General features: G+C 44.3%; 1 protein-coding gene across 2 annotated transcripts in view; it reads right to left on the bottom strand.

The window, feature by feature from the left end:
* PARN (poly(A)-specific ribonuclease) overlaps positions 1–19,996 on the bottom strand; it is a 153,900-nt gene that overhangs the window by 74,547 nt on the left and 59,357 nt on the right. The window lies entirely within an intron of this gene.

Below are 19,996 nucleotides of genomic sequence, written 5' to 3'. Positions count from 1 at the left end.
ATGCACGCCTGGAGCAATGCAGAAAGGCTCAAGTAGGAGAAGGAACAGAGGTATTGCGGCAAATACTAGCCCAAAAAAAGCAACAACTTGCTGGCAACAAGTTGTATCAGACAAAACTGACTTCAGGACCAAAACATGAGACAACAAATCACTAATTAAAAGAACAGCATTCAGCTATCCAAAACAAAAACGGACAGAATTACAAGGAAAAACCAACCATGTCAAAACCATTGTAGGAGTTAAAAAAAAAAATCCCAATTATAAATTTATAGATCAAAGAAACAAAAGTAATTAGTACATAAATAAAAGATTAGAACTACATATTTAACAAGCTGGATCTGCTAGACATATGGAGCCCTACACTTCACAGTTAGAAAGCTATACTTTCTTTCCAAACATACTTGGTGTTTGTATAAAAATGAACCAGGTCATAAAACAAGATTCAACCAATACCATAGATTATCTTTTTTTTTTTTAAAGTTTATTTATATATTCTTGAGAGAGATAGTATGCACGGAAGAGGGGAAGAGAGGGAGAGAGAGAATGCCAAGCAGGCTCCATGCTGTCGGCACAGAGCCCAACTTGGGCCTTGATCCCACAAACCATGAGATCGTGACCTGAGCCAAGATCAAGAGTTGGACGTGTAACTGACCGAGCCACCCAGGTGCCCCTGGACTATCTTTTTTTTTCTGAGGCAGAGAGACCACGTGTGTGCATTAGTGAGGGGAAGGGCAGAGGTGGGGAGAGAGAGAATCCTAGGCAGGCTCCCCGCTCAGCACAGAGCCCAACTCGGGCTCGACTCCACAACCCTGGGATCATGACCTGAGTGGAAATCAAGAGCCGGACGCTCAATCAACTGAGACACCTAAGGTGCCCCTACCCAAGACCGTCTCTTAATCACATTCTCTAACACGACGTGGATAGAGCCAGCAACTCCGCAGTGAGGACTGGGGTACAAACTGGAATCATCCTCACTTTCCGCCCCATTTCTCTGGGCACAGAGCAGCCTATCTTCCAGCTAACCTCACATGAATATTGCATATAAGTACATAGGGACCTGCCACAGGAAAGGCTATACACTCATATAGTACAAGGAACGATGATGACACAATATCAGAGACGGTGCAGCTAACCACACTTGGGAAACAAAACCTGCCTGGCCCCGTGTCTCCTGGGAACGAGGCAGGATTAAGGAGCTAAGGACTAAGTCGTTCAGGGGAGCCCAGAGACAACACCAGTAGCCGGTTCTAACCTGTGAGTTTTATTTAAATTCTCTTTCTTCCTCAGTCTAAGGCTCGCAAAACATTTCAGGAACTGTTGTTTCCCCAAGCCAACTACCGAGTTATGGATTCTTTTGTTTTGTTTTTCCTTATCAGTAAGTTCTCAAACAAGAGCTGAGACCTGAAGGCAAACCAGTATATTATCATACCCTGGGCCCATCTCCGGCAGTCTGGATAAGTGAGATTCATTACCAGGTACACCAGGTACACCTTCCTGTCCAAACATGAATTATGAGAGAAAAGATCTTCACTTCTAGGGGCAGCTGTTTACGGCTGCCGCTGGACTGCAGCAGCAAGAGGGTTCGATTTATCAAGATAAGAAGCCAAAGATGAAGCTCTAACATAATCACTTTTCAGAACGCCAGCAAGCACAGGGAAAGCAGGGGAAAAGTTCCCTTTATTCATATTAGAAATCCAACGAAAATTTAGAGGAAAGTCTTTAAATTTACGGAAAATGCTTTCCTGAAAACATTTTATCTCCACTTCTATGTAATTTCGCACACGTTATTCCCTTAAAATATCTCTGAAGCAATATTAGAAGTGATTATCAACTGGTTGTAAAAATGTCTCCAAGGAGTGAACATCAACAAAATATAGTCATCGGTGGGGCCTTTCAGACCCTGGCCTGTGACTCTGATGCACAGCTGTCCTTGTTCAGATCCATCAAATCCATTGCCAGATATGGTGGTTGTATTTTACATCCGCACATACATGTATCCTTTCAATACAGCCCAACCCAATATATGTAACAGCAGGGAAGAAAGATCTAACTCCGTGAGAAAGGACAAAAAGGAGAATTTAAACGACGACCGATTTTAAAACAGTCTACGATAGATATTTTCCAGAACAAATGCTACCACTCATAATTTTTTAAAAAACCAACACATGGGGGTCTTGAAGTATTTCCTCGTTCTGTCTGACGTTATCCAGAATGCTCGCAGATAATCTCGTCACGGTGTTTCGGTCTGGAGACCTCTGAGGAAAACAACCAGATTAAGTTCCAGGACTGCTCCTACTGCAGAGGAGCAGGACACCACCAATGCATACAGGCCGTTCTCGGCCAAGAAATGAAACAGATGACGCCCTCCCCTCTGAGAGATAAGGATGTGTCTGGAAAATGCAGGAAGCCTGGCTTGAAGTTGGCCGAGGCTTGTCAGTGTCAGGAGTTAATACTGATAATGGTCCCATCAATGCAGCGGTCACAAAAGGGGCAACCCCCCGTAACAGCAAGGCAGGGCACCCCGTCCTTCTCAGACGGAGGTAGGGTACAGACACCCCACTCCGGTGAGAGTCAGTGAGGCCGTCTGCAGAAGAGCCTTCCAGGTGGAGAGTGAAGGTGGTGGCGCGTCAGCTGGGCGGTCACTGGGGCACGGGATGGTCCAGGTGGGCACGTCCACGACATTCACTGCGGCCTCTCCTCATTAGCACCCACCTGTAATAGGGTCCTGGAGGCCAAAGGACAGGGCAGAGCTGCACAGTGAATCCAAGGATGTGATTAGCTTGACAGACGTAAACAGAGCACTCTCCTTAACTGTGGACTCCAGCAGGGAGAGGTCTGTGCGGTACGTGTGCAGGGGTGAGAAGAGAGACTACAGAGCGGGACACTCGGTGTTCTCACTTTTGTTACAACCAAATTTGCTACTTGCTCCTTTCCCAGCTACCTGCTGAAAGAACTGATGCAATCTTCCACTGTGTTTTACTCTTCTCCCATCTCAGCCCTTTCGTTTCTCAAGGGGCCCAGGTACCAGTTAAAATGAGCCTGAAATGAAAGGGCTGGCAAGGTCAACCACAGAGCCGCGCTTTGCCAACCCTCAACCTGCAACGGAAAAGTTAAGGCAGAAATCCAGCAGAGGACTGATCTGGAAAAGAAGGTACGAGGAAAAAAGACATCATCATCTTGGATCAAAGTCAAATTCAAGGCACTGAATGGAAAGCACAGAACAGATACTTGGAGGCGCTGGGGTGGCTCAGTTGGTTAAGCCTCCAACTCTTCATCTCAGCTCAGGTCATGATCTCACGGGTTCATGAATTCGAACCTTCACACTGGGCTCTGTGCTGAGAGTGCAGAATCTGCTCAGGATTTTCTGTCTCCCTTCTCCATCCACCTAATCCTCTAGGATGCTGCCGGCGAGTATGCGAGTCACCTGCGAGACTAAGTCACTGAGACAACCCAGTGCCCCGGTCAGGTAAGAGCCAGGACGCTGTCCTGAAGAGGAACCCGTCCTTGAAAACCAACAAGCAGGCAGCCCAGAAATCCTCTTCCCTGAGGGCTCCGGGCCACCCCCGCTGGAGGAGACAGGAAGGCAGAAAGGAGCAAACACTGGTCTCTGAACCACCGCTCCCTCGGAAACCCGGGGTTGGGCTCCGTGGAGACTTTAGTCCCGTCTCCATAAACCAATCAACACGGCTCCTGATTTGTGCGTGCTTCTGCTTCCTGACACCCTACCCGTACACGCTGCTGACTCGCTACCACTGAGCGTGCTAACCACGGCACGCCGCCTCGGGCCTGGGCGCAGCGCGCCTCACACCCCCGTGCCCCGCAGACGGCGGAGCCCAGGGCCGGGCAGCACCTGCGCGCTGCGCCGGGGCCGCTGCAGACAGGAGGTCGACCGCCGGGAAGCACAAAGCCATAGAAACCGCGGCGCTGAGCAGACTGCACGAGGGCGCTCCTTTCCGGTCCGAGCAGGGCAACGGGAACGGTGACTCCCTGTTCACCCTCCACTGGGGAGCGCGTGCGTCCGTTGGGCGACTCGAAGTCTCCGCACTGTGGCACACCAGCGGGTGGCCGCAGAGGCTCCGCACGTGCGGATTTTGAGGTTACGAAAACTGTGATGAGTAGGTGAACTCACAAACACAGAATCTGTGCAGACTGAGGCCTGACTGTACTGTGTAGGCCATCCCCAGACCAGCCACCCACACGAGTGTGGTGCTAAGTGCGCGGCCGGCCTCGTAGCCACCTCGCGGGAGCCTCCAGTGACTGAGGAGGCTGCTCAGGGGCTGGCGTCCGCCATGGAGGGCTGAGCCAGTGCATGTCAGGGGGAGCCGCCCAGAAGGCTCTGGGGGGATGGCCCGCGCCCCAAGGACAAGGGGTTCACGAGAACAGCAAGCAAACTGTCAGGAGCCACAGCAAAGAGAAGGAAAGACAACTAAAAATCACTGCGGACAGTTCAGGTCTTTTGTTTAAAAGGGACAGGCAGGAGCAGCTTCGGACTGGAAGGCCCTTACAGCGACAAATGCAGCCTCACCGGAGGCCCCCTAATCCTGCAGGCTGAGCAAACACCGGGGGCTTCTCAACACAGGCTCCATGACACTGCGATGCACATCTCTTGTAAACTGGAGTCAGCAATATTATTTTAATGTCTGAATTTCTGAATCTTAATGCTTGAATATTATGTAATTAATGTCTGAATTAATCCCATGTCTCTTCTGAAAGGGGTGAAGAAGTGTACACTGACCAAGCAGCCAGGAACAGGCACCACGTTGAGAACATTACCTTCATGAGCTCCGTCAATCTTTCCCATCCCTGAGCAGCAATTTTCCCATCGTCCTCTCACAGCCGAAGGCTCAGGGACGTTAACTCAGGCCCCTGAGATCACACAACGTTACTCCCAAGTCCATCAGCCCATCTGGGTTTCTTTCAAGAGGTTAAAATAAATTGAGAGATGGCTCAGGTATTTCAAGCTGAACGCTAATCCAGTGAGCTGAACTGTGTGTAGTATTTCTTACAAAGTCAATTCATGAGTTTTCCTCTAAGTACTCAGATCTCTTCCAAAACAAGAACAGGAAAAACAGTTTTCTGTCTATGGAAATTTCTATTCAGAAATCTTCAACCCAAATCGTGGAAGACTGCACACAGATCAAGTGCGCGCTGCAGGAGAGAAGGGTGAGGACGCAACCCCGGGCTGACCTGGGAGTTGGCTCTGGCGATCAGGAGGATCCCCACCCCCTGCCCTGTCCTGTCCTCCCCCGCCTACCGTTCCCATACTGGGAGCCGTGCCAAGGACGCAACCTCGAGACAGTAAGGCAGTGCTGCAACCTCCTGAGCGGCATATGTGACTGAGCCCCGTTAAGGCCTCTATATGGACTTGGAAGATTCTAGATGGCAGGAGGAGAGATCCAATTGTCTTGCGGCACTCAAGATAAGCCTCGTAAGTAAGTTCCCGTATTAAACCTGCTGCCTGCCCATCTGGGGCAGTCTGCCTCTTTTTTCGGTCTCCCCCTGTCCCCTGTGAGTATGGGGCCAGTTTACAAACCCACATAGCACCTAGAAGATGTTTCCGTTCTGACTCCAATGGCATCACTTTACCCCAAGTGCAAAGGTGGCCCTGAGCAAGCACTTTAAAACCAGGGTCCCCGTGTCAGGGTTCTCTAGCCCCAGATTCTGAAGGGTTGATCCCACGAAGGCTCCTTGTTGCCTATCTGGTGACACGCTGCACGAGGGGTACACCGTGCACACCGCATGCGAAGTCTGTCTACATTACTTAGCATGAATAAGCAGCCAGCTGACAAGCTGTACTTGAGGAGGGAACGGGGGATTGGCCGCCAGCACGACAGCACCATCTTCTGGCTGGTGAAACGTAACTAAGACACAAAGTTACCTACGGAGTTAAAAAGCACTTCAGCAGTTTGATAATTAACCCAGGAGCGTGGCAAACTAGAAAACTCAGTTTTCACAAAATCTGAACCATATCAGTGTTAAGTGTTTACTTACCCTACGAGGCCAATCATGGACAGAAAAAAAAATTTTTTTTTGTTTAGGCTTGGGGGAGAGGGGCCGGAGGCAGGGAGGTGGGGGGAGGGGGGGAGGGGGAGAGAGAGAGAGAGAGAGAGAATCCTTAAGCAGGCTTCACACCCAGCTCGGGCCGATGCAGGGCTCCATTTCACTACCGTGAGATCATGACCTGAGCTGAGCCCCCCAGGTACCCCGGTACAGAAACCATTTTAACCAGAGGTCCCTTCTGGTTGTCATTCCACGTTTGGAAACACTAGAGCCCCACCCAGCCTCTCCGCTCTCCCACAATGCAGGACCTGTCATGCCCTATGAAGGAAATTCCTTATCATGTCCTCAGAGTCACACCCATACTCTACCAGGTGTGCAAAAAGGCTTTCCGACGCTCACACACCACGCTGAAAGGCAGCAGGGCTGGCAATCACCATCAAGGCCGTCAGGATCTGACCCTTTCCGACCACGCCTCCCACTGGTGCTGGATGGCAGGTGGGGGCATCACCTGCTCACACGGGTCCTAACAAGTTGAGAGAAAGATGGAAGAGCAAATGTGACTCGACATCACTTTGGTGTCCCCCCAAAGTATAGGACTCGTCAGTAGACTGTGCTGGACACAGATCTTGGGCCTGAGGTAAACAGGGCTTCCTACCACACAGCTGCCGCCACCGCCGAAAAGAACCGGACCAGGAGACCCCATCAGTGAAGAGACCGGACGGCTGCAAGGAACCTCCACACTCTCAACTACTTCCGAGTCTCTGCTGCCACAAGGGCCCGACAGTGGCTTCCAGGCCTGCCTTCTTCAATGCAGGGCCCCTACCCCTAGTCAAAAAGGCCCTACGGGGCGAGCTTCTTCCTGATTTCACACCTCAGATAATGACATCTGTCCTCCTTCCACAGCGAGGCATGCAAAGGGGACGGAGAGCAGGGTCAGACACTGAACCATAACATCACTCTCCTGGTGGGAAGCATGGAGGCCTCCTCCCCGCCCACGGAGATGGGATGTAAAGAAATGGACATTCCTCCCAGGTGCTGTCCACTCGAGCCCCTGGCCCCAGACTGGGCTAGGGACAGGAAGCACCCAAGCCTCAAGATCTTTGTCCCTGACCCTCACTTGCTCCCCTGCTACAAAGACCTGCTACCGCGACAGGCATATGTGGTGGTCTCCTAAAGCATGCGAGTCCAAACCTCTGTGACCAAACCTGCAATGACACCGTCTCATTACAGCCTGGTGCACCTATGTGTGTATCTGTATGTACAGATTTATACCTGAAAAGGTGACATAAAAAAAACCTGAGCCTATGGAAACCAAGGTGACAATAAACTATTAAAAAAACAAAACAAAACAAATTATATGGAACTCACTCTGAAATTTTCTAAATCCTTCCTTTTATAAAAATGCTGCTCAGGGGTGCCTGGGTGGCTCAGTCAGGTGAGTATCCAACTCTTGATTTCAGCTCAGGTTGTGACTCATGGTTCGTGAGATTGGGCTCTGAGTCCAGGCTCTGAGCTGACAGTGCGGAGGAGCCTGATTGGGATTCTCTCTCCCCCCTCTTTCTGCCCCTCCCCCACTTGTGTGTGCACACACTCTATCTCTAAATAAATAGATAAACATTTCATTTAAATGCTGGTCACACTCACTAAACTGATTTCACAACCTGCTGAGAGTGTGAAGCACCGTCTGATTAACCCTGTTGCTAACATCCACTTTCACTGTGCCCTCCTATGCTTGCACACACCTCGCTCTCCGCTAACCCAGAGGCAGCCCTCTCTCCAGGACCACCCCCAGGCCTCTCCTCAAAGCCTCCCCAGCTCAGCGCCCAGCACCTTCCCAGACATGGAGGATATAAATTAACCATGGCTAGTTCCCGCTTCCCACGAAGCCTAGTCTACTGAGACAAAGGGCATGTGACAAGATTTGGCTCAGCCACCTCCTCTTCCCCTGCACCCGCCATCTGCATGCCTTCATTCAGTCATTTACTCCTCATCTTTTTTTTTTTTAAATGTTTTATTTATTTATAGGAGAGAGAGAGAGAGAGACAGCGTGAGCAGGGGAGGGTCAGAGAGAGAGGGAGTCACAGATTGAAACAGGCTCCAGGCTCTGAGCTGGCAGTCAGCACAGAGCCCGACGCGGGGCTCGAACCCACGAACCACGAGATCATGATCTAAGCGAAAGTCGGACGCTTAACCAACTAAGCCCCCCATTTACTCCTCATCTTGACTCGCTCCAGAAACGCTTCTATAAACGACATTCGACAGTTTATCAAAAGATAGATCCGTCAAGTGGAATTCTTTTTTTATAATCTTGTTTGTCCAGGGATAATTTTCATGAACTCTAAATTGGGAACTGAAGTGCACTGTCACCAATTCTTGGAAGCCAATGGCCCATTTATTACCCTGTGTTGCATTTATAGATGTGGCGGCTTCCCAAATAAATTCAGTTTGGCCTCAGTCTCTTCCAGAGGGCTATGCACTAGGGTAAATGCAAAAACCACCCTTCTAGACTTAAAAATAAACAGAACTTGCTCGAATACGTCCATCTATTTTTGACTCAGGGCTACAACGCCACCATACACATATGGAAGAGTGCCGTGGGGACAGGGAGCCAACTCCGACAGCAATCAGGCTTTCCAAAGGCGGCTCCCTGCTTGGTCCACAAACTTGGCACTCAATACCTGGAAATTCCTTCAAAAGCCCCAGCCTTCTAAAAGAAAACTAGTTAGATGTAGTATTTTATTTTTAAAACTTGACTGAATTAAAACGAAACAAAACACCAAACCAACATTACAGCAAGACTGGCACAAAGGATAAATGTGTAACACACAAACTCCATGTTTCTACCTTCTAACCTCCCCTCTAGCCGTTCTACCACACGGACCCTCTGCGCCAGTCCTACCAAAGGATGTGGGGATCCCGCTCTCCAGCAAAGTTTTCTGAGCCTTCCTACTGTGCTGACCCCTAGCTCAGAGCCTGGAGCCTGTCTTCAGATTCTGTGTCTCCCTCTCTCTCTGACCCTCCCCTGTTTATGCTATCTTTTCTCTCTCAGAAATAAATAAAACATTAACAAAATTAAAAAAAAAAAGTTTTCTGAGCCTTCCTGTACCAGGCTACCTCCTGGGATCAGCGCAGGCATCACCTGCTCCAGGGAGCCTTCCCTGCTGACCCCCATCTGTGTTTCATCATGGCACTAAGCCTGCGCAGATGCACCAACAGTCTACATACCCATCTGCAACATTAGACCATGGATTCCTTGACTGCAGACTATTATTTCATCTTTATGCTCCACCTAAATTTAGTCCCTCCGTTCCTCAACAGTAGGCTGGCAAATATTTATGCAAAGGTGAACAATGCAGATTTCGGAAGAAAACCGTCTTGTTAAAAACTGTGCAACATACCTTCATAATTATTCTCTACTCTGTTGTTACCATAAATAACACTCAACAAAGACACATAAGGTATGTAGCAATATATAGTGACAAATCAATAAGGCTTACACACCATCTGATAACATAATTATAAAAATGCACACCTGAATGTGACCCTGCTCATGCTTGAAAGTGATACACTTATTTGGGAAATTAACAATTACCAAAGTCAGCAGATGCCCTCTAAGTAGCTCATATTTTCCTTTTGCTATATCATATGCTGTCATAATTTATTTTCCTTCTCTTAGTAACTTTATGGTAATAAAGGATGTGGGGGGGGGAGGGACTCAGTTTTAAAGTTTTTTTTTTTTTATTTTTTTAAATGTTTTTTATTTCTGAGAGACAGATACAGCATGAGCAGGGGAGGGTCAGAGAGACAGGGAGACACAGAATCTGAAAAAGGCTCCAGGCTCTGAGCTGTCGGCCAACGCGGGGCTTGAGCCCACAAACCGTGGGATCATGACCTGAGCCGAAGTCGGAGACTTAGATGACTGAGCCACCCAGGTGCCCCTAAAGTTTTATTTTTATATGTTGTTTTTTCTATGTTCCTTTTCCTAATATGACAGCAGTTTGCTCCCTGGCCTTTGATGCAATGAGAAAACAAACCAAGGGGTACCCAGGTGGCGTGGTTGGTTAAGCATCAACTCTTGATTTCCGATCAGGTCATGATCTTGTGGTTCATGGGATTAAGCCCTGCCTTGGGCTCACTGCTGACAGCGCAGAGCCTGCTTGGCATTCTCTCTCTCCCCGTCTCTCTGCCCCTCCCCAACTTGTGTTGTCTGTCTGTCTCTCTCTCAAAAATAAATAAAATTTTTAAAAAATCAGTACCCCACATTTCTCCAATTAAAATGTAGAAAGGAAAAGGCCATTCCTACTAGTTGGACAGTATAATATAAAGCCTTATTACTAAACAGTTATTTTAAGCAATGTTTGTTTCTTATAATCATACAACTTGAAAAACACTAATAACTAGATATTTGAAGTGGGTATAGAATTTAAGGCAAAAACCATGGTCTCAAGTGCTTAGGGTCACCACTACCATCAATTATAAATTATTTAACACTCCAGGTGTCTAGCATTTTCTGGCATTTTTGCTAAACATAATGAAGTAACATTCAGCTTGCTACTAAAGGATATTTGGGCTTCTTTCCAGGACAAACAAGAAAAGACAGGTTGTAAAAATACTCAACAGTGGAAATACTATCAACAAATATCACATATCAAAAAAGTTTCATATTCACCCTTTCAGAACAGCGATTTATAAGCCAAGAAGTTGAAGGAGGAAATTTCAGAGAAACTAATTCCACAAATTTCAGGATTAGAAAAGAGATACATAAAATAACTATAGTCAAACCGTATGAAGAAACTACTCTGCTGCTGTCTGAGTTTCAAAAGCAGAATGTTTCCCTTTGCTGTGCTCCTGCACATAGAAAAAGACAAGTAATGTTGTTTTAGTCTTAAATTTAAATATTTTAACACATAGGTAAAAACTTTTCACTCTAGAAAGTCAGCAAATGAAAAAAAAAAAAAACACAACACACAATATAATAAAACTACCTATAATTCTATCACCCCAAGAGACTCACTGTTGACATTTTTAGTAACAAAATAGTATTTTGAATTAGCCATGAAAGTGCCCCCAAGTCATTTCAGATTTGCTGAAACCAGATTTATTTCATTTTTAAAAATAATAAGTTTGTAACATGTGGAATCACAGATGAGAAAACAATGTTAAGTGTAAAGACGGACACAACTAACCCACTTCATCAGCAGTTCACTATTTCTGATGACAAAAACACAGCACCAAAGGGCACTGGAAGTCTCCGGAACAGGACTCAGAGACACGGCCTTTACACAGAGTCCTCAAAGTTGGTCTAACAGAGGCCTGAGAGCGACCAGTCGGCCTCACAACTTTAAATCTCCTCCTGCCACCAACACTCCAAAAATGTACTATGAGCGAACTATAACTATGGCACTAAATCAGGCCCGATCTAGTATTCTGCACAATCTTAAATAGCATGTGCGATAAAAATAACAGTGAAACATACAACTACATTCAAGGATACGCAGAATTATCTGAGTGTATAAAGGGACATATCATATCCTTGGTCATACAGATTCAGTACGTCCAAACAAAGATGTCAATACAATTAATCTGTTAAAACATCAGGGAAAAATCCCAATGGGCTGTTTGACTGACCCTAGCAAAATGATTCGAAAGCTCAATCAGAAGAATAAATAAAAGCTTGTTTTGAAATAGGAGTCAGGAGGCCTAAAACTGCTTAAATTAAATGTCCAACAAAGAAAACTGTTAAAAGAACAAAATGTAAAACAACATGCAAAGCATACATTATTTTTGATGAAATATGCACTTAAATACCATATACACAAGTGAAAGGTAAATCCCAAATCTTGCTGTAATTATTGTTGTTAATAAAGAGAGGGGCACTGGACAATTTTTTGAGTCTTCTGGTAGTTTAAAATTTTACTGATAACAAAAATAAATCATCACTGTTTAATAAGAAAAAAAGAGTTGTTTTTAGTTTTTTTTTTTTTTGCATTTTTATTTGAATCTAATGATTTTGCGTCTCCAGTATTTATTTTAAAAATAAAACATACAGGGGTGCCTGGGTGGCTCAGTCGGTTAAGCGCCCAACTCTTGATCTCAGCTTGGGTCATGATCTGAACAGTTTGTGAGTCTGAGCCCCACCAGGCCCTGCGCTGAAGACACGGAGCCTGCTTGGGATTCTGTCTCTCCTTCTCTCTGCCCCTCCCCAGCTTGTTCTCTCTCGTGCTCTCTCTCTCTCTCTCTCCCTCTCTCAAAATAAATCAACTTAAAAATATTTTCAAACAAAAAATACAAAGACTAAGGTATTAATAAAGATGCCCTTTAAATTAAAGAATTTAAAATAGTAAACACTCGCCATCCAAAAGGGATACAGTTAAATAAGTTACGTGAAATGCAGGGCATCTGAAAAAGAAAACACTCCCAGTAAACCGCGTGACAGCACGAGAAATGCTCATGACCTAATATTAGCTGAAAAAGCAGACTCAGAAATGCATTTGCAGTCAGATCCCAACTGATATCAAAAACTTAACAAAAGTACTCATCTTTACAAAATACAATAACTAAAAAGAAATACTCATCAAAATAATACTAGTACTTATGACTAGGTTGTGGGACCATGGTTGTATTTTCTTCTTCATATTTTCAAGTATTTTTCACATTTTCAACAAAGAAGGTGATTTACTTCTAAACCTGGGGGCATGAGAGCACAACAAAAGCAGTTTGTTACAAGTGATGCTACAATTAAATATGACAGATCTACGAAATATTCTGATAGTGCAACAGAAAGCCAACATTCTTAGATGTAGACAGCACTGCCTCGAGAACACTAAAATCAAATCCCATGCTGGGCACCAGAAATAATGTCACAGAACATGAAGATTCCGCCTCTAGAGCTCGGACACTGCCCTTGTTTCTCCTGGTTACATCCTCCCTGCCGCAGAACTCATTTTCTTACTGCTGCTTTAAAGCGCGTAATTATATGAAGCACTTGGGAAGCCTTATCTGGCAGTCAGGAAGCTTTCTGCCCTATTCTCATACCAGCTAATGCCCTAAAGAATACTAATTAGGGAGATTCCAAGTTACTGCTACTCTCTTAAATAAATCTGCCTGATACAGATTTCATAGGACAGATGTGTAACACTGCTAATTCTCAAGATTAAACACATGGGGGAATTAGGAAAGCAAGAAGGCTCTTAATAAATATTATTAAAATTTTCCACAGCGCTTTCTGTGGATTAAGTGACTTAGAGGAGCTTAAAGGGGAAAAAAAGTCAATTGGCTTTAACAGGTTTTCAACAGAAGATATATATACACAAAACAAGACATTCACACTCTCTCACTAATAGTGACTTCCCTTTACCACTAAGCCACTACTACAAAAACTTGGCCTGAATAAAAACAAATACGTTGGTTCGAGGATGCAGTACTTAACGGCAGGAAAATCATGTATCATTTAAACACACCTAGTAATTTATCAGCCCCTCCTTCTAAAATAAGCTTATTTAATAGAACCATTATAAAGTCATGCCACAGCTAAACTCATTTATCTATCGCTATATTTTTAATCCAAGATAAGTGTTGTAAAGTTAACACTATCCAGAGTTTAAGACTAGGAAAAATTAACATGAAAGGAAAAACATTCATTTTTTTGGTTCTTTCTTGAGTGTTCTATACATTTCCTCTTTGACAAGAATAACTACACAATAACGCACTAGCCAACTATGAAAAAGACAACAAATAGAAACAAAGATATCAAAACCTTTAGATTTTGTCTATTAGTATACATACTACCCAAAAGGAACTGAACTTAAGTCACTTTCAATTGGTTAAAGGAGCTAATAAGTCCCAGGTTTTGTTTGTTTGTCTGTTTGTTTGTTTTTTTAATGGATCTTCAGGAATGAATGAAGACATCCGAAAGGGTATCTGGGTAAAGAGAAAAGAATCCGCCCTTTTAAGTTCTTAAAATACATATGACTGCTTAAAGCAAAATTATAACACAACTTTGTAGGATTTATAATGCATGCAAATATTATACATACTCCAAATACAGCTTGAAAACCAAGGGGGACTGGAATAAAAGAACTGTATGGAATGTAAGGTTTCTACATCATATGTCAACTGGTATAATATGAACTCTAAGTAGACTGTGAAAATAGATGTTAAAATTTCTAAAGCAACCACTAAAAAAACGATGTCAAGAAGAGGCATTAGAAAGGCAAGAGAGAAATTAAAACAGTATTTAAAAACTTCAAATAATCCAAAAGAGGACTGGAAAGGGAGAAACAAAGGAACCAAAGCAGAGGGAACAAAGAACAAATTTTAAAATGACAAAAGCACTGGGGCGCCTAAGTGGCTCAGTCAGTTAAGCCTCCAACTTTGGCTCAGGTCTTGATCTCGTAATTCATGAGTCTGACCACTGCATCAGGCTCTGTGCTGACAGCTCAGAGCCTGGAGCCTGCTACAGATTCTGTGTACCATTCCCCCCGCCCCTCCCCTCCCTCACTTGCTCTCTGTCTGTCTCCTTCTCTGCCCCTCCCCTGCTGGCACTCAAAATAAACATTTCTCTCATAGATAAACAACACTGAGATAACAATATCTCAAAAATTAATAACATTAAAAAAATGTGTACACACCTAATAACACAGTCTTAAAACTAACATGATTAAAAGGAAATAGACAATTCCATAACCACAGGAGATTTTAACACCCTCTCTCAAAAATTAATAGATAAAATGAAACATTGGTAAAGACACTGAATATGTGAGCAAGAGTTAATATTTATACACCAAACCATATACTGCGGAATTCACATTCTTTTCATGTGCACATAGTCTATTCAGCAAGGTAGGCCTTCTGTTAGGCCATAAAGCAAATTTCAGTAAACTTTAGAAGACTGAAATCATAGTGAAACCTCTAATCACAACAGAATTAAATTAGGAATTATAGCAAGAGTTCGAGGAAAATCTCTAAGCACTTGGAAAGTAAGCAACCCAGGGTCAAGGAGAAATTAGAAAATATATCTAACGATGATAACGGGATTACAACATGGAATTTGTAGGAAGCACCTAAAGCAGTCCTTAGAGAATAATTTGTGGCTCTAAAATTTTATATTAGGAACAAAAAAAGGTCAAAGTCAACAGCTAGGAAAGAGTCTCGGCTACCTCCACAGTGCTGGCTGGCCATGAGGGCTTCACACCCACACACAAGACAAGGAGGTACAGCTGAACGTAAGAAACGGGGCAGACGTGCAAACTGCTTACCTGGCGCACGTCTTCCCCAACCCAGCTGCCCAAAGGTGGAGGTCTCACCGTTCCAAGGTGTTTAAGCACATACTTGACCAGTCACTGGCTGACCACGGAGCTAAGTGACCCAGGGGCAACCTCTAGGAAGCCAGGCATAAACGATTTCAGAAGAATGTTTAAAAATCAATCACAGACGGCAGCTCTTTCTGCCCATGGGCCCTGTCCCCATGCTTTAATAAAATCACCTTTTGCATCCCCCCAAAAATAACAAATAATAAAATAAAATAAAAATCACATAAGGTTCTACCTCAAGAAGTAAGAAAAGGAAGGGCAAAGTAAACACAAAGCAAATAAAAGAAGGAAAAAGGGAAGGAAAAGAAAGGAAGAAACCCAGTAAATAGACAATAACAAACAATACAGAAAAATGAATTAAACCAAAAGCTGGTTCTCTGAAGAGACCGTCAAAATGAGCAACCCCCACCTAATGTGATCAAGGAAACATAAGAACACAGATCACTAATATCATGTATGAAGCAAGCCGTTAGCACTACAAATTCCACAGACATTAAAAGGAAAACAGAAGCCACAGGTAAATTTTAAAGTTGGAAGCGCCCTTTAGCAAATCAGTGCTGAACAACTGCCTCAGGGTGTATCCACAGCTCGAATATTTATCTGTTCTGCGAAAGTAAAAGCTGTGTGTTTCAAAGTACAATTTAATATAAACACGCTCACTTGAAACCAAAGCAGGGCAAGTTTCTCCCTCCATCCCCACAGACTGTCCTCAACAAGCCCCTCCTAAAGGCAGCGTGTCAGAAATTTATACAACTACCCGCTGGCTTCACAAAATAATTGTCAGGTTTCTACCTCTTGTAAAGTGCCTTTACCAAGTTCTGCTTTCTAAATATTTCTGGTAGTGTGCTGTAATTTCTAGCTTTCAGCATAAATTGAAAGGTTCTTTTTCTCAAGCTATTACTATGAAAATCTTTGATGCATTTAGGATGCTCAAGACAAAAATACTCCATGTCGAAATATTGAGGGTATGACTAGAAGATTCTCTGAACTTTTGAAATATTGCTGGGCCCCTCCCCCATTTAACAAAACTACATTAGGAATATAAAAATCTTGGGGTTTTTAAAAGTTTATTTTTATTTATTTATATTGAGCGAGAGAATGCAGGGCAGGGGCAGAGAGAGAGACAGAGAGAGAGAGAGAGAGAGAGAGAATCCCAAGCCGACTCTGTGCTGACAGCAGGTCTCGATCCCACAAACCATGAGATCATGATCTGAGCCAAAACCCAGACTCAGAAGTTTAACCTACTGAGCCACCTAGGCACCCCAGGAACATAAGAATCTTAGGGGCGCCTGGGTGGCTCAGTCGGTTAAGCATCTGACTTTGGCTCAGGTCATGATCTCATGGTTTGTGGGTTCGAGCCCCATGTCGGGCTCTGTGCTGACAGCTCAGAGCCTGGAGCCTGCTTCAGATTCTGTGTCTCCCTCTCTCTCTGCCCCTCCCCGACTCATGCTCTGTTTGTCTCAATAATAAATATTTTAAAAAAATGTTTTAATTAAATATGAATGAGCAATTCAGAAGTGACAAAGGTGATTTCTCACTCCAGTACTTGGAGGAACATTCTCCAACAGGGACACTAAGTGACGTTCTCCATGATCATGAACAACCTTACCTTAAGAGCTATTACCAGGGAACAATGCTCAGTGTATGGCTTGTATGCGTTATCACCTGAACAACAAAGCCACAAAAACCCTCACCTTGACCTTTTGCAAACAAGCAAACAAAACAATCAGAAACCAAACCAAATGGCACTCGGGAGAAAGATTTTAATAAGTAGTATAACAATGTCCCCTAGAAAAAGAGAACTTTCATATTCAGAATACTGAATTTTTTTTTTAAATACTGGCTAGACTTAGTATTATCAAAAGAAAAAGACAAGTGTCAGTTTAAAAGCCATTTTTAAATGTAAATAAAAAATTAGTTTGTAACAGAGCCAAAGAAACCATTACAGGCTGCTACATAAATAGGCGTTTAATGATTTTTCCAATGTTACATTATTGATCTAACAGGCCCTGTTTCCGCTGAAATGAATAATTTGTTTAAGTTAACACTAATAGGATGTGCAGCACATTAGCTATCCTAGGCCTCTCTCATCATTAGAATTACTATTATAAAAAACAGATTTTTACACGGTCTTTCAATGAAACTGCACACCCAGGCACCCCAGCAAAAAGGCATTTCTAAGTCATAATACCTGGAATATCACTACGCAGTTCAATAAATATCTATTCTCAGCACTAAAAACATCGTGGTGAGCAAGAGGTCTGGTCCCTGATCTCAAAGAGTTTACGGTCCACCAGGGAAGATAATCAAAGTATGTCCATAAAGGATGACAGGCTGCAAAGAAATGCGGCCCAGAGAAGAAGACATTCAGAGAAATGGATGCTTGAGCCGAGATGAGGCAGGAAGTGGGACACAACCAAGTTCTGGAGGAAAAGGATGGTAAAGACGTGGCTTGTGGCAAAGAAAATTATGGTCATAGGCCCAGCCTGCACAAGTGGCCAGCTGTTTCTGCTAAGTGCTGTCCCCTGAGTAAGAAGCTACAACGGAGACTCAGACTTCACAAGGAGAGCTGCATCTATCGAGAGACAAGTCACCTACTTCATCTGGGAGGAAAACGGTAAAAAGGTCCCAATGTCATCTGGGCCTCTTCCCTGTGTTACCCATTCAAACATGCATGTCTTCACTCCTGCCACAGTGTGTTTGGGGCACCCGAGGAGTCGGTGGGGATGGGACGGACTCAGTGCTGCCCTCGGGGAAGCAACACCAGAAACCAATCAAATCTCGATGCCTCCAAAGCCACGTGGTTCTGCAGTGCAGTTCCCGGATTTCAGGTACCGCAAAACGAAGCTACTGTTTGAGGCCTCTTTGGATCACAAGGAAGGCAGCAGTCATTACTGGACATCAAGTGTGGCATCGTAGGGACTTGAGAAGCTGTGACACCACACATGCATGAACAAGAAACCTGCTTCTGCGTGCGATTTACACATCTCATGGAGCTTGCGCACACGCTCATTTCTACTCTCCACAGCAAGGGGGGTGGGGGGGTAAGCAGATACCTGCATAATTACCCAGCCTTCGTAGGACACCACTAGAGGAGTGCTAGGGCCCCCCTCAATGTCCATGATCTCACTTCACAAAGTGACCGTCACCATCCCCACCGCTCAGATAAGGAGTTTGTGGCTTAGAGAGTCTACGTAAAGGGACTGCCCAGAGACACACAGCTGATGAGTGCTGGCGGCAAGGGGAGGCCCCGGGAAGTCTGGCTTTGAAGCAAGTACGGTTCCTTTGCCCCACCGCATGGCTTCCATGTCACACAAGCATGACCTGCGAGAGAGCTGAAGGGGGATGCGGAGCCAGGGAGGTGACTAGACTTCGGCCGGGAGTTCTAGTTCTGTGTCCTTGTAGCCACAAGAAAGTCTTGTTACGCTCTCAATCTCAGAGTCCCTCTCCCCTCCCCAAAGTTATCTTCAACTCTCTAATAATCAGTCCCTTTGGGTGGCATCTCAACGGTCTTTCTAAGGATTGCAGGAGAATGAATCACAGAAATAAGTAAACACCGAAACATTTAGCAAGCAACATCATTCACACCCTGTATCCAACACTATTCTTGGTGTCATGGGCTCCTGAAGGAGATTGCACAATGAAATCCACTACTAAATAACTGTCATACAAGTTCAAAGCTGTGCCAGGCTTCACATACATCATCTCCTGTAATCTTCACAATCACCCCAATAAGTCCATACTGTCATCCTCGCTTTACAGAGATAAACAGAAGCTCATCCAGGTTAAACAACCTGACCAAGGACAGGTGGGGCAGCAGTATGATAGCAGAGCCTAAGCTTTTCACGACAATATAGCCTATATTCCTGCAGTGGTCATAAAATTAAGAAGAAACACCAAAATACTCTGATCTGAATAGGTATATTTGTGGAAGTTTACATATGTAGTTACTCATATAGTTACAGTATCAGAATTATATAGTTTCAGTATGTGGCACCTTGTTAAATAAACAAAAATTTAATTAGATGTATCACTTTGGGGCGCCTGGATGGCTTAGGCGGTTGAGCGTCAGACTCGTGATTTCAGCTCACGTCATGATCTCAAGGTGGTGGGATCGAGTCCCATGTCAGGCTCTACACTGAACACAGAATGTGCCTAAGATACTCTCTCTCTCCCTCTGCCTCTCTCCTGCTCACACATATCCTCTCTCTCAAAATAAATAAACATTAAAAAAAAAAGACATAACACTTTAACATTCCATACCTCTTACATTAATAAGCACAAGGCAAACTTGAAACCTATTTGACTAAGTAGCCGTTTAACAAAACATATTTTTAGTCAATAACTTTTCATCCTAAAAAAATACATTTTCAGATCGTTAGTAGCAAAATTCTTTAAGATCCAGTAAATCCAGTGGTGCTCCATCTTTCTACCATCCTATTTTAAAAGCAAATAAAATGCTTTTCAGTTTGTTTGTCAAACAAGTATTTGAGACGAGTTTAATGATACGGGTATCACTTTTTGGTGCTCCCCATTCTTCTCAACGTGCTTTTAATTCCCAAAGCAAATCTGCAGATTGTTTTCAAAAAAGTACAACAGGAAGGGAACAGAAAGGAGGTAATCTACACGTGATACTTACTGATTACCTCCTTTACTTTAGAGACGGCTCTAGGCAAACCAGGCAG

Source organism: Hyaena hyaena, unplaced genomic scaffold, assembly GCF_003009895.1.
Source record: "Hyaena hyaena isolate Hyena2069 unplaced genomic scaffold, ASM300989v1 scaffold_76, whole genome shotgun sequence".
Lineage (NCBI taxonomy): Eukaryota > Metazoa > Chordata > Mammalia > Carnivora > Hyaenidae > Hyaena > Hyaena hyaena.
The sequence above is the reverse complement of the archived record's forward strand: the minus strand, read 5'-3'. Positions and strand labels throughout refer to the sequence as shown.